General features: G+C 38.1%; 1 protein-coding gene across 1 annotated transcript in view; it reads right to left on the bottom strand.

Moving 5' to 3' along the window:
* CD84 (CD84 molecule) overlaps positions 1 to 12,057 on the bottom strand; it is a gene marked incomplete at both ends in the record, with an annotated part of 33,908 nt that overhangs the window by 13,639 nt on the left and 8,212 nt on the right. The gene's annotated exons all lie outside the window — the stretch shown is intronic.

Raw genomic sequence — 12,057 nt, 5'->3', positions numbered from 1 at the left:
GCCATAGTGACTGCCTCTGAAAAGGAAGAGTTGCATTTCATTGTATTATCTTTTGCTCTGTTTGTGCATATATTGCCTAAATATGTATAATCTTTATGTATTTTTAACAATTAGGTGGTAGAATGCCATACAAATAAATAGTGTTCATTAAATGTCAGTTTCTTTCTCTTTATCTTCTCAGCTAACTACCCAAAAAGTGCAGATTTTGTTGTATGGACTTTCTCTAAGATTTTACAGTAGTCTGCCCTAATTGCAGATGGTTTAACACCGCCTAAAGACTGAGTGGGTAAAACTAAACATATAACGGGATGAAAACAAACATCATAAGATTGAACGCCCTCTATATTTTCTCAGCCAAAGTTCTTGAATGAGTCATATTTTCTGAAGTGTCCACACTTGGGTATGGTTCTTTGACTCTGTCGCTCATGCCCAGTTCAGAGCCTTCTTCATCTAGGAAGTTCTTCCTAACTAGAATCTAAAAAGGGGACAAGGGTTAAAAAATTAATAACAACAGCTAGTTATTGAGCATCTACTTTAAGGCTTGCACTGTACTAGGAGCTCAACTAACACTATCTCAATTAATCCCACCTATTACAATCTACATTCTATAGATAAGGAAATTTAGGCCCAGACAAGGTAAATAACTTTGCCAGGGTCACACAGTTGGCAAGGGTTCTAATTCTGACATTAATGCTCTTTACAGTATGCGTCCTATCCAGATGCAACCTGATTGAATTATGCTATATTAATTGAGCACTTACAATTGTCAGGCACTGTATTAGGACCTGGGACTATTATGATTAATTCACTTTTCCATTCAACAAATACTTCTGCAGCACCCACTATGTGCCTGGCAAGGTAGGAGCTGGGAACATGAAGTGTATCATATACCAGTCTTTGCCTTTATGGAGCTTGAACTTTAGTGGATTAACTGTATACCTGAATTTTATCTATTAGTCGCATTTCTGTGTTTTTCTGCTGTGGGGCAGATGGACAGTAAAATCCTTGAGACATGGCTCAAATATTCTCTATGCTATAAATTAGTGCTGAAATAAAATGTTAATCACTTATGTAATTTAAATTTTTCTAATAGCCACATTAAAAGTAGTGAAAATAAACAGGTGATGTAATAATGTATTTTATTTAACTCAATATATCCAAAATGTTATCTTAACCTGGAACCAATATAAAATTGATTAATGAGATATTTTATGGGTTTCTTTATTGATGCTAAATCTAGTGTGTATTTTACACTTAGAGCACATTTCAATTTGTACTCACCACATTTCAAATACTTAATAGCTACATGTAGCTACTGACTACCATGCTGGACAGAGCAGTTCTAGATTAGCACTTCTCAAACTTCAGCACACATAGGAATGGTTCAGAGAGAATGTTAAAACACAGATTCCTGGGCTTCACCACCAATGGTAAGGATTGTGGCCTGAGAATTTGCATTTCCAATAAGTTCCCAGGTGATGCTGTTGCTGCCAGCACACAGACCACACTTTGAGTAGCATTGCGTAACACACCACACACATCTCCTAGTGAATTGCATAATTTTAGTGATGATAACAGTACTAATATTTTACCTTTTAAAGGCATTTTGCATTAGCTACTGGAGAAATTAAAATTAAAAACCAAAATGAAATATACTACTCACTCATCAGAATGACCAAAATAACAGTGACAACACTAAATGCTGTGAGGATGTGGAGATACTGATCATTTGTACATTTTTTGTGGGAATGCAAAATAATTTGGCAATCCTTTTAACACTAAAAATGACTCAAAAGTTCTGGAGAGAGCTATGAAGCCATGAAAAGATACGAAGATAACTTAAATGCATATTACTAAGTGGACGAAGCCAACCTGAAAGGGTTACATACTGTGTGATTCCAACTACATGACATTCTGAAAAAGACAAAACCATGGAGACAGTAAGATCAGTGGTTGCCAGGGCTTGGGGAGAGGAATGAATAACAGAACACAGAGGGATTTTAGGGCAGTGAAACTATTCTGAATGATACTGTCATGGTGGATAAATGTCATTATATATTTGTCATTACCCATAGAATGTATAACACCAAGAGTGAACCCTAATGTAAACTGTGGACTTTGGTTGCTAACGATGTATCAATGTACATTATTAATTGTAATAAATATATCACTCTGGTGGGGGATGTAGATAATGTAGGAGGCTATGTATGTCGTAGGAGGCAGGGTGCATATGGGAACTCCGTACTTTTTACTAAACTTTTGTATGAACCTTGAACTGCTCTAAAAAATAGAATCTATCTAAAAGGGGGAAAAAATTTCTGGAGTTGAAAAGTGGTGATGATTGCACAACAATGTAAACGTACTTAATGCCACTGAATGTTACACTTAAAAATGATTAACATGTTAAATGTTATGTATATTTTATCACAATAAACCATTTAAAGAAAGACAAATGGACTTACCATATGATTTCAATCTTGGACATTTATCTTAAAGAAACAAAAACTTACTTCATGCAGAAACTTGTACACAAATATTCATAGCAGTTTTATTTGTAATAACCCCCAAACTAGAAACAACTAATATATCCCTCAATAGGTGAATAGTTAAACAAAGTAGTACATCTGTACCATGAAATACTATCCAACAATAAAAATATATAACCTGTTGATACTTGCAACAATTAGGATGGCTCAAAGAAATTATGCTGAATGAAAAAAGCCAATCTCCAAAGCTTGCATACTGCATGATTCTATCTATGTAACATTTGTGAAGTAACATAATTTTAGATATGAAGAATGGATTAATGTCTTCCAGGAGTTTGGGAGGGGAAAGGGGGTGGCAATGAGTGACTATAAAGGGATGAAGGAATCTTGTGACATCGGTACAGTTAAGTATCTTGATTATGGTAGTGATTACATAAGGCTATTTATGTGAATAAATTGTACAGAGCTACACACATACACATAAATAAGTGCCTATATAACTGGTGAAATCTATTCAATAAATAAGCTCTACAGATTGTACCAATGTCGATTTCCTGGTTTTGATATTGTACTCTAGTTATGTAAAATGTTACCATTGGGAGAGGTGGGGGTGAAATGCACACAGGCCCTCCCTATACATTTCTTTACACCTTTCTATGCAACTATAATTATTTCAAAATAAAAAGGTTTTTAAAAAGTACTTTGCATACACTGTCTTACTTGATCCTCACAATAACTATGGGAAATAAATAGTATGATTATTTACATTTTATAGAAAAAAGAAACAAGGTCCACAGGAAGAGTACATAGCTAAAAGCAAACAAAGCCACATCCCCTTAAGTACTGATATATTTATGTAAGTATTTATAAGTATAAAAAGATTTAGAGAACCCAGCTGTCAGAAATAAAAGTGTTCTTTAGACAGCAAATTGCAAAGTAAAAATAAAAAATCAAGCCCTCTGTCTTCCCACAACTTACGATAGACTTGAAGATTGTAGCACCTGGTGGTGGTAGTGATCTTTTCAGAGGTCTTTACATTTATGTCGGCTTTGTAGATCCCTGAGTCTTCCAACCTCAGATTTCTGAGCTCCAGGTTATAGTTCTGACCTGAGACATTTATTCGTTTATGGTAATTTTGGTGGGTTATGGAAATTGTGGGTGCTGCTCCTGAGTTTCCTGGTGTTACAAAAGCGACAGATGTTTTGGAATTCCAAGAAATGCTGATAACTTTCTGTGATTGTTGGATATTTAAGGGGAAAGTAACTAACTCCCCCAGAATCCCATTCACCATGAAGATATCTGTGTCACTTCCAGCTGCTTCCAGACCTGAGGACATAAATAGAAAATCATAACCATTTGACTGTTGCAACTTTTAGAATTCCCTGTTTCCCCAGGCTTGAATCTCCCCAAGGAGCAGCTCATGCAGTTTCTTGATGATATCTTCTTTTTTGTGGGGGCATTCTGCTTTAAATATATTTAATATGATGGCTAAATATTCTAAAGGATTCTCTTTCAAAAACTAAGTTTCCCAGTGAATTTTAAGCGATCCATTTCATTAAAATTTATTTATCTAGACATATAGACTCTGAGAGCTAGATGGAATTTGAGAGATGAAGGCCATAAATTTCCATGAGGTCTGAGATATTAAATGTTCTTTCTTTCCCAAGTCATATTGCCAAGTGGTCAAAGAGCTGGGACAAGAGCCTACGATGGCTACTGTGGTCTTTGCAAATAAAGAGCTACACGTATGCCTCTATTCCTAGAAGATATAGGCAGAGAGTGCTTTAGAGGCTCTGGAGTAAATATTCCCCAAGCTGGTGATTTTGGGGGGGCTTTTTTGTTCATTGCTATATCCCCAGTCTTTAGACAAGTACTTGACACATAGTGGGTGCTTAGTAAATATTTGTGGAATGAGTTAATAAATGGAATTAAGTTATGTGTTGCCTAGGATCTTTTGGAGCAACTTCTGAAGTAAGCAAAGTTTGTTTATTCATTTATACTTTTATGAATCAATGAATGTATGTATTCAAGGTCAGCTTTTTTCCAGATACTATGGCAGGTATTTATTAATTTAATTATAATACAAAAGTTTGTTGAGCATCTACTCCTTAAAGCATGATGTAAGGAGATGGGGGTACAATGGTGAGTAAAAATAGACGTAGTTCCTGCTCTCTGGAACTTAACAGTTAAATGAAGAGAACTGGTTTGATTGGATAAGTGCAAATGGTATTAAGTGTTATGGTACTTTGAGAGAGAATAAGAAGGGGACTTGATTTGTTCTGGGAATCCAGCAATACTTTCGGGTAAAAGCTGAAGGATGAATGCTTTTAAAATCTAACATGGAAAAAAATGAAATGTTTATTTTTTTCTCTTCTCCTCTATTACCTTATGAAGATAAATTGATTTAATACATAGTTTGTAAAATGAAAGGCAATATAATTATAGGGTGTTTTTTCTCGTTTTCCTTCTATTCTTTCATCACTTTGTTATTCTCACTGAGCTATATAGTGTGAAATAGTGTATTAAGCCAGCATGTATGATATTCAAAATGCTTAATAACCAATAAATACAGGCCCTGACCAATCAAGTAGGGCTTCAGCCATAAAGAGTAACAGGGCTATTCTGATGAGTACTGGTTGCATGTAAGCCACGAAGAGCAGAACAAAAGTTTCCCATGTAAGTGAGTTCAGGCTGACCCTAAAGTTTATCCAGGCTTGGCATAAAGAGGGCAAGAATAGGGCTTCCCTGGTGGCACAGTGGTTAGGAATCTGCCTGCCAATGCAGGGGACACAGGTCCGAGCCCTGGTCCGGGAAGATCCCACATGCCATGGAGCAACTAAACCCATGTGTCACAACTACTGAGCCCATGTGCCACAACTACAGAAGCCCGCATTCCTAGAGCCCGTGCTCCACAACAAAGAGAAGCCACCACAATGAGAAGCCTGCGCACCACAACGAAGTATAGCCCCCGCTCGCCACAACTAGAGAAAGCGCATGAGCAGCAATGAAGACCCAACACAGCCAAAAATAAAAATAAATTAATTAAAAACAGAAAAGAGGTCAAGAATAAAGGTCATTGAGAATACAAGTCATTTTGAAGTGTCAGAAAAGCAAAGATATTTCTTAACCTGATGGTGCTGTCTCACTATGGCCACCCCCGCTCTCCAACACAGTAACTCCTTAATGAGCCAGGGACTTCTAATATAAACGTCTTTCCTTTCAGAACATCCAAGATTTTCCCTTAGGAGGAATATCCCAGGCAAGGAGTGGTGACTTAGGTGGGGTGGGCTAAGTACAGAATGAGACATAACAGGGCCCTGAGGGCAAGAGCGACACAAATGATCCCTATCTACAAACATTTATTAAGTGCTAATTAAGTGTCAGATGCTGTGTTAGGGACTCAGGGATGAATAGAACATGGTGGCAGCCCTGAGGAGCTCACAGCCCGGAGAATAAGACACATGAGCATTCAAGTCAACAATAATACAATATGATGAGTACTAAATGGTAAAAGCAAAAGGAACAAACCACTAGGGGAACAGGAGAGACTAAGCTTGCCTTCAGTGACAGGAGTCAGAGTTTATTAAAATCCATTCCTTGAACATTAATTCTCCCCAGAAAAACTCTTCCGCTGGGCTGATAAGGTCGGGTAGAGGGGCACTTAAGAGTTTCCCAGCCTGAATTCTTGGATGTGCCGGATATGGACATGTGACTTGTGCAGTCGTACAGAGCCTTGAGCTCAGAAGGACCTGAACTTGATTTAATGCTGCCATGTCACTTTGAACTTCTTAATATTATTTGAACAGGGGACCCCATATTTTCATGTTCTACTGGGTTCCACAAATTATATGGCTGGTCCTGGTGCCAGATCTCCCACGTCTCATAAGGATTTTTTTTTTTTTAGTCAGGTCCTTGTGCCTAATTTCCATTCTGTTCTTTGGATTCAGGTTCAGTGTGAGAAGACTCATAATTCTCTTATCAAACCCCAGGAAGTGGTGGGAAGTTTGCTAAGGCTGAGGCCTTCTTAATAGGAACACAATTGTGTGGTCACAAAATGATTGGTGTGTGGTGTTGTTTTCGAAGTTTGTCTTGTCTTCTGCAGCAGGTCATTCAGGAAGTGATGCTGGGGCATCAAAGGAAAAGGCAGTGGGGGTGGCAGATACGTTAAGCTAGCGGAAACCCTGTTGCTATTTTGTGCTGTGGTGTTGGGGATGAGATTCCTGGGCTTGCTGAGAAAAGGTGTAGGGCTTGCACAAACGTAATATGCACCTTTGGACATTCCATCTGAGGTCTGAGGCAGCTGCAAAACCGTAGCATGCAGCAAAAAGATAAGGAGGCTTGAAGACATAGGTGCTAGTACTTCTACTTATGAGCTGGGCAAACTTAATAAAGCCAGAAGACTTTTCTGAGTCTCAGTATTTTCATCCACAGAATGGAAATAATAACTATAAAAATTGCCTATCTAATTAGTGATCAGAAAATCGTATGAGTAGAAACTCTGGTAACCATCAAACCAAAATAAATGTTAGTAATAATTGTCATTCTCATCCTCACCTTAACAATTAGGACATGCCCTTTAGGGCTTCCCTAGTCCCTCTCTATGATGGCCTTCATGACACCAGGGCCATACTGAAGAATGTATGAAGAGCCATTATTAAGGACTAATTCAAGTAAAGCAAAGAGGGATAGAGTTTTCAGTACCACTCCACTTGGTGGCCTTTATTCTTCTCTTAAAGACTTCAGTCTTTTAAAAAAAGAATCTCCATATCAACCAACCCTAATGTTTATTTTTCTAGGTACTGAGGGGACTCAAACATTATATTAGTGTTGGAGGAGACCTTAAGAAAACTCAATTTCAGAGAGAATTTGTGGCACAAAAATGTCTTAAGGACTTACTATGAAATGCACTATGCAAGTCTGTGACCAAGACAAGTTCCTTGTCTTTTTTAGAAATTTCATATATGCTTAGGGAAATGAGACACACACACAGACACACATAAATCTCCTTTACAATATGAAGTGGTAAATGATAAATTTAAGCAAATGGTAGAGACAATAATTGCAGTAGGATTTCAAAGAAGGGAGAGATCACTTTGATCTGCAGTTGTTAGAGAAAACTTCTTGGAGGAAATAGAATTTGAGGAAGACCTTTAAGAGTGAATAGAATTTTATTGGATAGAAAGGGAAAGGATTGGTGTCTCGGGTCCTCAGGTTCTGAATAAAAGTTTAGAAGCAGGAGAATGTGTGATATAGGTTGAATAAGTATAGATTTGCATAACAGAGTAGAGAGCAATAAGGCTGGAGATATAAATTGTTTAGATTTGGGACAGCCCTGAGTTTGAAGTCTACACCACAGGCAGAGGGGAGCTATTAAAGTTTTTGAGAATAAAAATTAAATGATGTTTTAGGGTCATAGTAATATGGTAATAACATGTAGGAAGAATAAGAGGAAAGAGAAGCTGGGCTTAAGAAACCATTTCATAGGCTATTGTAGCCATCTGGACATGAATCGGGGGATGATGATGAGAGTGGAAAAGAAGGGCTGAATTTGAGAGAGAGCGCAAATAAAGGCAAGGAATAAAGAGTCATGTCACAGAATTCAACAATATATTTTGAGTGTCTACTTCATGTCAGTGGAAAACTAATAGCAACTGGAAATTGATTGTTTATGCTTGAAAGAAGTCAAAAGGAGAAGACAAGTTTAGTATCAGAAATATTGAATGTGAGATGATGGTGGACCATCTAAATAAGGAGTTGGAAGGATGGAAGATAAGAAAAGTTAATGGATTCAAAGTATTATTTGGGGGGCTGTGACAGAATCTGCTAGTTGTTTTCCAATATTTGTTTTCATCTCCATTCTTAGTAACACATATATATGGAATCTAAAAGAAAAAAAGGTCATGAAGAACCTAGGCGCAGGACGGGAATAAAGACGCAGACCTACTAGAGAATGGACTTGAGGACATGGGAGGGGGAAGGGTAAGCTGGGACAAAGTGAGAGAGTGGCATGGACATATATACACTATCAAATGTAAAACCGATAACTAGTGGGAAGCAGCCGCATAGCACAGGGAGATCAGCTCGGTGCTTTGTGACCACCTAGAGGGGTGGGATAGGGAGGGGGGTAGGGAGGGAGATGCAAGAGGGAAGAGATATGGTGTTATATGTATATGTATAGCTGATTCAATTTGTTATAAAGTGGAAACTTACACACCATTGTAAAGCAATTATACTCCAATAAAGATGTTAAAAAAAAAAAAAAGACTACATTGCCCAGCCTTCTGCTAGCTTAGTTTGGTCATGTGACTAAGTTCAGGTCCATAGGATGAAACTGAAAGTATTGTATCAACTTTTATATCTTTAAGAAGAGGATGCTTTGTTTTCTTCATCTCTTCCTTGTCTCTTGCAGGCTGGAATGCCATGACAACTGGATCTTGGACATTTTGGATCAGGAAGAGGAAGCCAAGTACTGAGAATTGTGGCGCAGGAAGACTGAAAAAGTATGGATTCCTGATGACCTTGTGAACTATTCTACCAACCGAACTGCCAACTCCAGACATTTTACATGAGCAAGAAATAAACTTTTTTCTTCTTTAAGGAATTCTTTTTTTTTTTTGAGTCTCTGTCATTTGCCATCAAACTGAAATTCAAGTGGTTTAGGAATCATCTATGGAGAGGAGATGATTGAAGAAGAGGGTCACTCAGGAAGAGTTGGCTGAAGTCCAAGGCTGAGCCTTGTGAACAGTGCTCACAGTTCTAAAAGAGGCACTGTCAAAAGAAATTGAATAGACCAAGTGGTAGGAGTGGCAAGAGAGGAACCAATAGTGGACAATATCATGAAATCCAGGAGGACAAAAAATCTCAAGAAGGGGGCTGTAACTGATGTCTAATGATTCAGTCTTCAAGTAAGATAAAGACTGAAAGTGATCCCTAGATTTGTCCATTAGGAGGTTATTGATGGTGCTTGAGAATGTAGTGCAAGTTAAGATGATTCAAATGGAGCCCAGAGTACAGAGGATTGAGGATAGAATATGTGGTAAAGAAGTGGAAAAGCTTAATAGTGAAAGAAATGTTATAAGATAGAATAATAGCTAGAGGGTCAAGCAAAACTACTATTTGATTTTGTTTTAAAATAGAAGGTATTGGTGGGGGAAGGGTGGTAAGGAGGGAATTATCCAAATTCTTCATAGCTGAGCAAGGGAAACTTACTAAGAAGTGTTGGGTGGAATCTAAAGAGATTTTGAAATATCAAATATTGATGACAACAAAGAGGGTGTTTAGACTTAAACCTCATAGTTCCCCTTAGAGTCTATTAAAAACAAAGACAGTGTACATTTGGGGTTTTGAGGGGCTCCCTAGTCTCCTTTCATATACTTTGCCACCATCTACTAGATCCTGTCTGGTCTGCCCCTGCTCTCCTGCCTCCTCTCCTACCCTTCTCTCCCCTACTCACTCCAACCACACTGACTTCCTCATTCTTCAAACCAGCTGCTGTTGCCTTAGAGACTTTATACTTGCTGTCCTCCTTTTCTACACTGTTTCTAGCACTCCCTTACTGTGAAACTCTGCTCCAATGTCATCTCATCAGAGAGAGCTTTCTTAAACACCATGTTTAAGTAGCAGTCTCCTTCCCATCACTCCCTATGGCCTTGCCTTACTTTATTTTTCCTCATAGCAGTTTTGACTACTAAAGCATTGTATGTGTGTATTTACTTATTGTCTTCCCCACTTTGCACCCCCATGAGAATATAATTGCCATGCAGTCCTTGTCTTTTTTGGTCACTAGTATTTCCCTAACAATTAATGGATGATTATTAAATATTTGTTGAAAAACTAAATACTTTTTTGGCTACTGACCCAGTTGCCCTTTTTCTAGCAATAAAAAGCAAGGTAGAAAACTCAGAGGAAGAAAGAGTGAGGGCAAGAGATAACTCTGCTGGTCTCTGGGTCTTGGTGTGGAAGGTCCATGGTGTAAACTGATTAATAAGAAGGAGCAGTTGGCTAAATGTAACTACTTTCCATTCCAATATTCTCATGTTGTTAACAACAACAAAAAAATTGCATAGGTCCAGAGGCTGGGGCTTCATAGCATGGTTAGTAAAAGTGTCCTGAACTAGGGATCAAGAAACATGTTCTAGTTAAGGCTCTGTTGCCAACCAGCTAAATGACCATGACTAAGTCACTTACCTGCTAAACCTCAGGATTCTAGTTGGTAAATGAAATAAAATTTCTCTATCACTTAGAGGAATTATGAAGATTAAATGACACTAGGCAGCTCTACCCACCACCAGCCCCTCCCATCAGGAAACGTACACATTCCTCTTAGATAGCCTCATCCACCAGATGTCAGACAGCAGAAGTAAGAAGAACTACAGTCCTGCAGCCTGTGGAACCAGAACAACATTCACAGAAAGATAGACAAGATGAAAAGGCAGAGGGCTATGTACCAGGTGAAGGAACAAGATAAAACCCCAGAAAAACAACTAAATGAAGTAGAGATAGGCAACCTTCTAGAAAAAGAATTCAGAATAATGATAGTGAAGATGATCCAGGACCTCGGAAAAAGAATGGAGGAAAAGATCAAGAAGATGCAAGAAATATTTAACAGAGACCTAGAAGAATTAAAGGACAATCAAACAGAGATGAACAATACAATAACTGAAATGAAAACTACACTAGAAGGAATCAATAGCAGAATAACTGAGTCAGAAGAACGGATAAGTGACCTGGAAGACAGAATGGTGGAATTCACTGCTGCAGAACAGAATAAAGAAAAAAGAATGAAAAGAAATGAAGACAGCCTAAGAGACTGCTGGGACAACATTAAATGCACAAACATTCGAATTATAGGGGTCCCAGAAGGAGAAGAGAGAGAGAAAGGACGAGAGAAAATATTTGAAGAGATTAGAGTTAAAAACTTCCCTAACATGGGAAAGGAAATAGCACCCAAGTCCAGGAAGCGTAGCGAGTCCCATACAGGATAAACCCAAAGAGAAACACGCCAAGACACGTAGTAATCAAATTGGCAAAAATTAAAGACAAAGAAAAATTATTGAAAGCAGCAAGGGAAAAATGACAAATAACATACAAGGGAACTCCCATAAGGTAAACAGCTGATTTCTCAGCAGAAACTCTACAAGCCAGAAGGGAGTGGCATGATATACTTAAAGTGATGAAAGGGAAGAACCTACAACCTAGATTACTCTACCCAGCAAGGACCTCATTCAGATTCGATGGAGAAATCAAAAGCTTTACAGAGAAGCAAAAGCTAAGAGAATTCAGCACCACCAAACCAGCTCTACAACAAATGCTAAAGGAACTTCTCTAAGTGGGAAACACAAGAGAAGAAAAGGACCTACGAAAACAGATGCAAAAGAATTAAGAAAATGGTTATAGGAACATACATATCGATAATTACCTTAAATGTGAATGGATTAAATGCTCCATCCAAAAGACACAGGCTTGCTGAATGGAAACAAAAACGAGACCCATATATATGCTGTCTACAAGAGACCCACTTCAGACCTAGGGACACATACAGACTGAAAGTGAGGGGATGGAAAAAGATATT

The sequence above is a fragment of the Leucopleurus acutus genome (genome assembly GCF_964270905.1).
Source record: "Leucopleurus acutus genome assembly, chromosome: 2".
Lineage (NCBI taxonomy): Eukaryota > Metazoa > Chordata > Mammalia > Artiodactyla > Delphinidae > Leucopleurus > Leucopleurus acutus.
The sequence above is the reverse complement of the archived record's forward strand: the minus strand, read 5'-3'. Positions and strand labels throughout refer to the sequence as shown.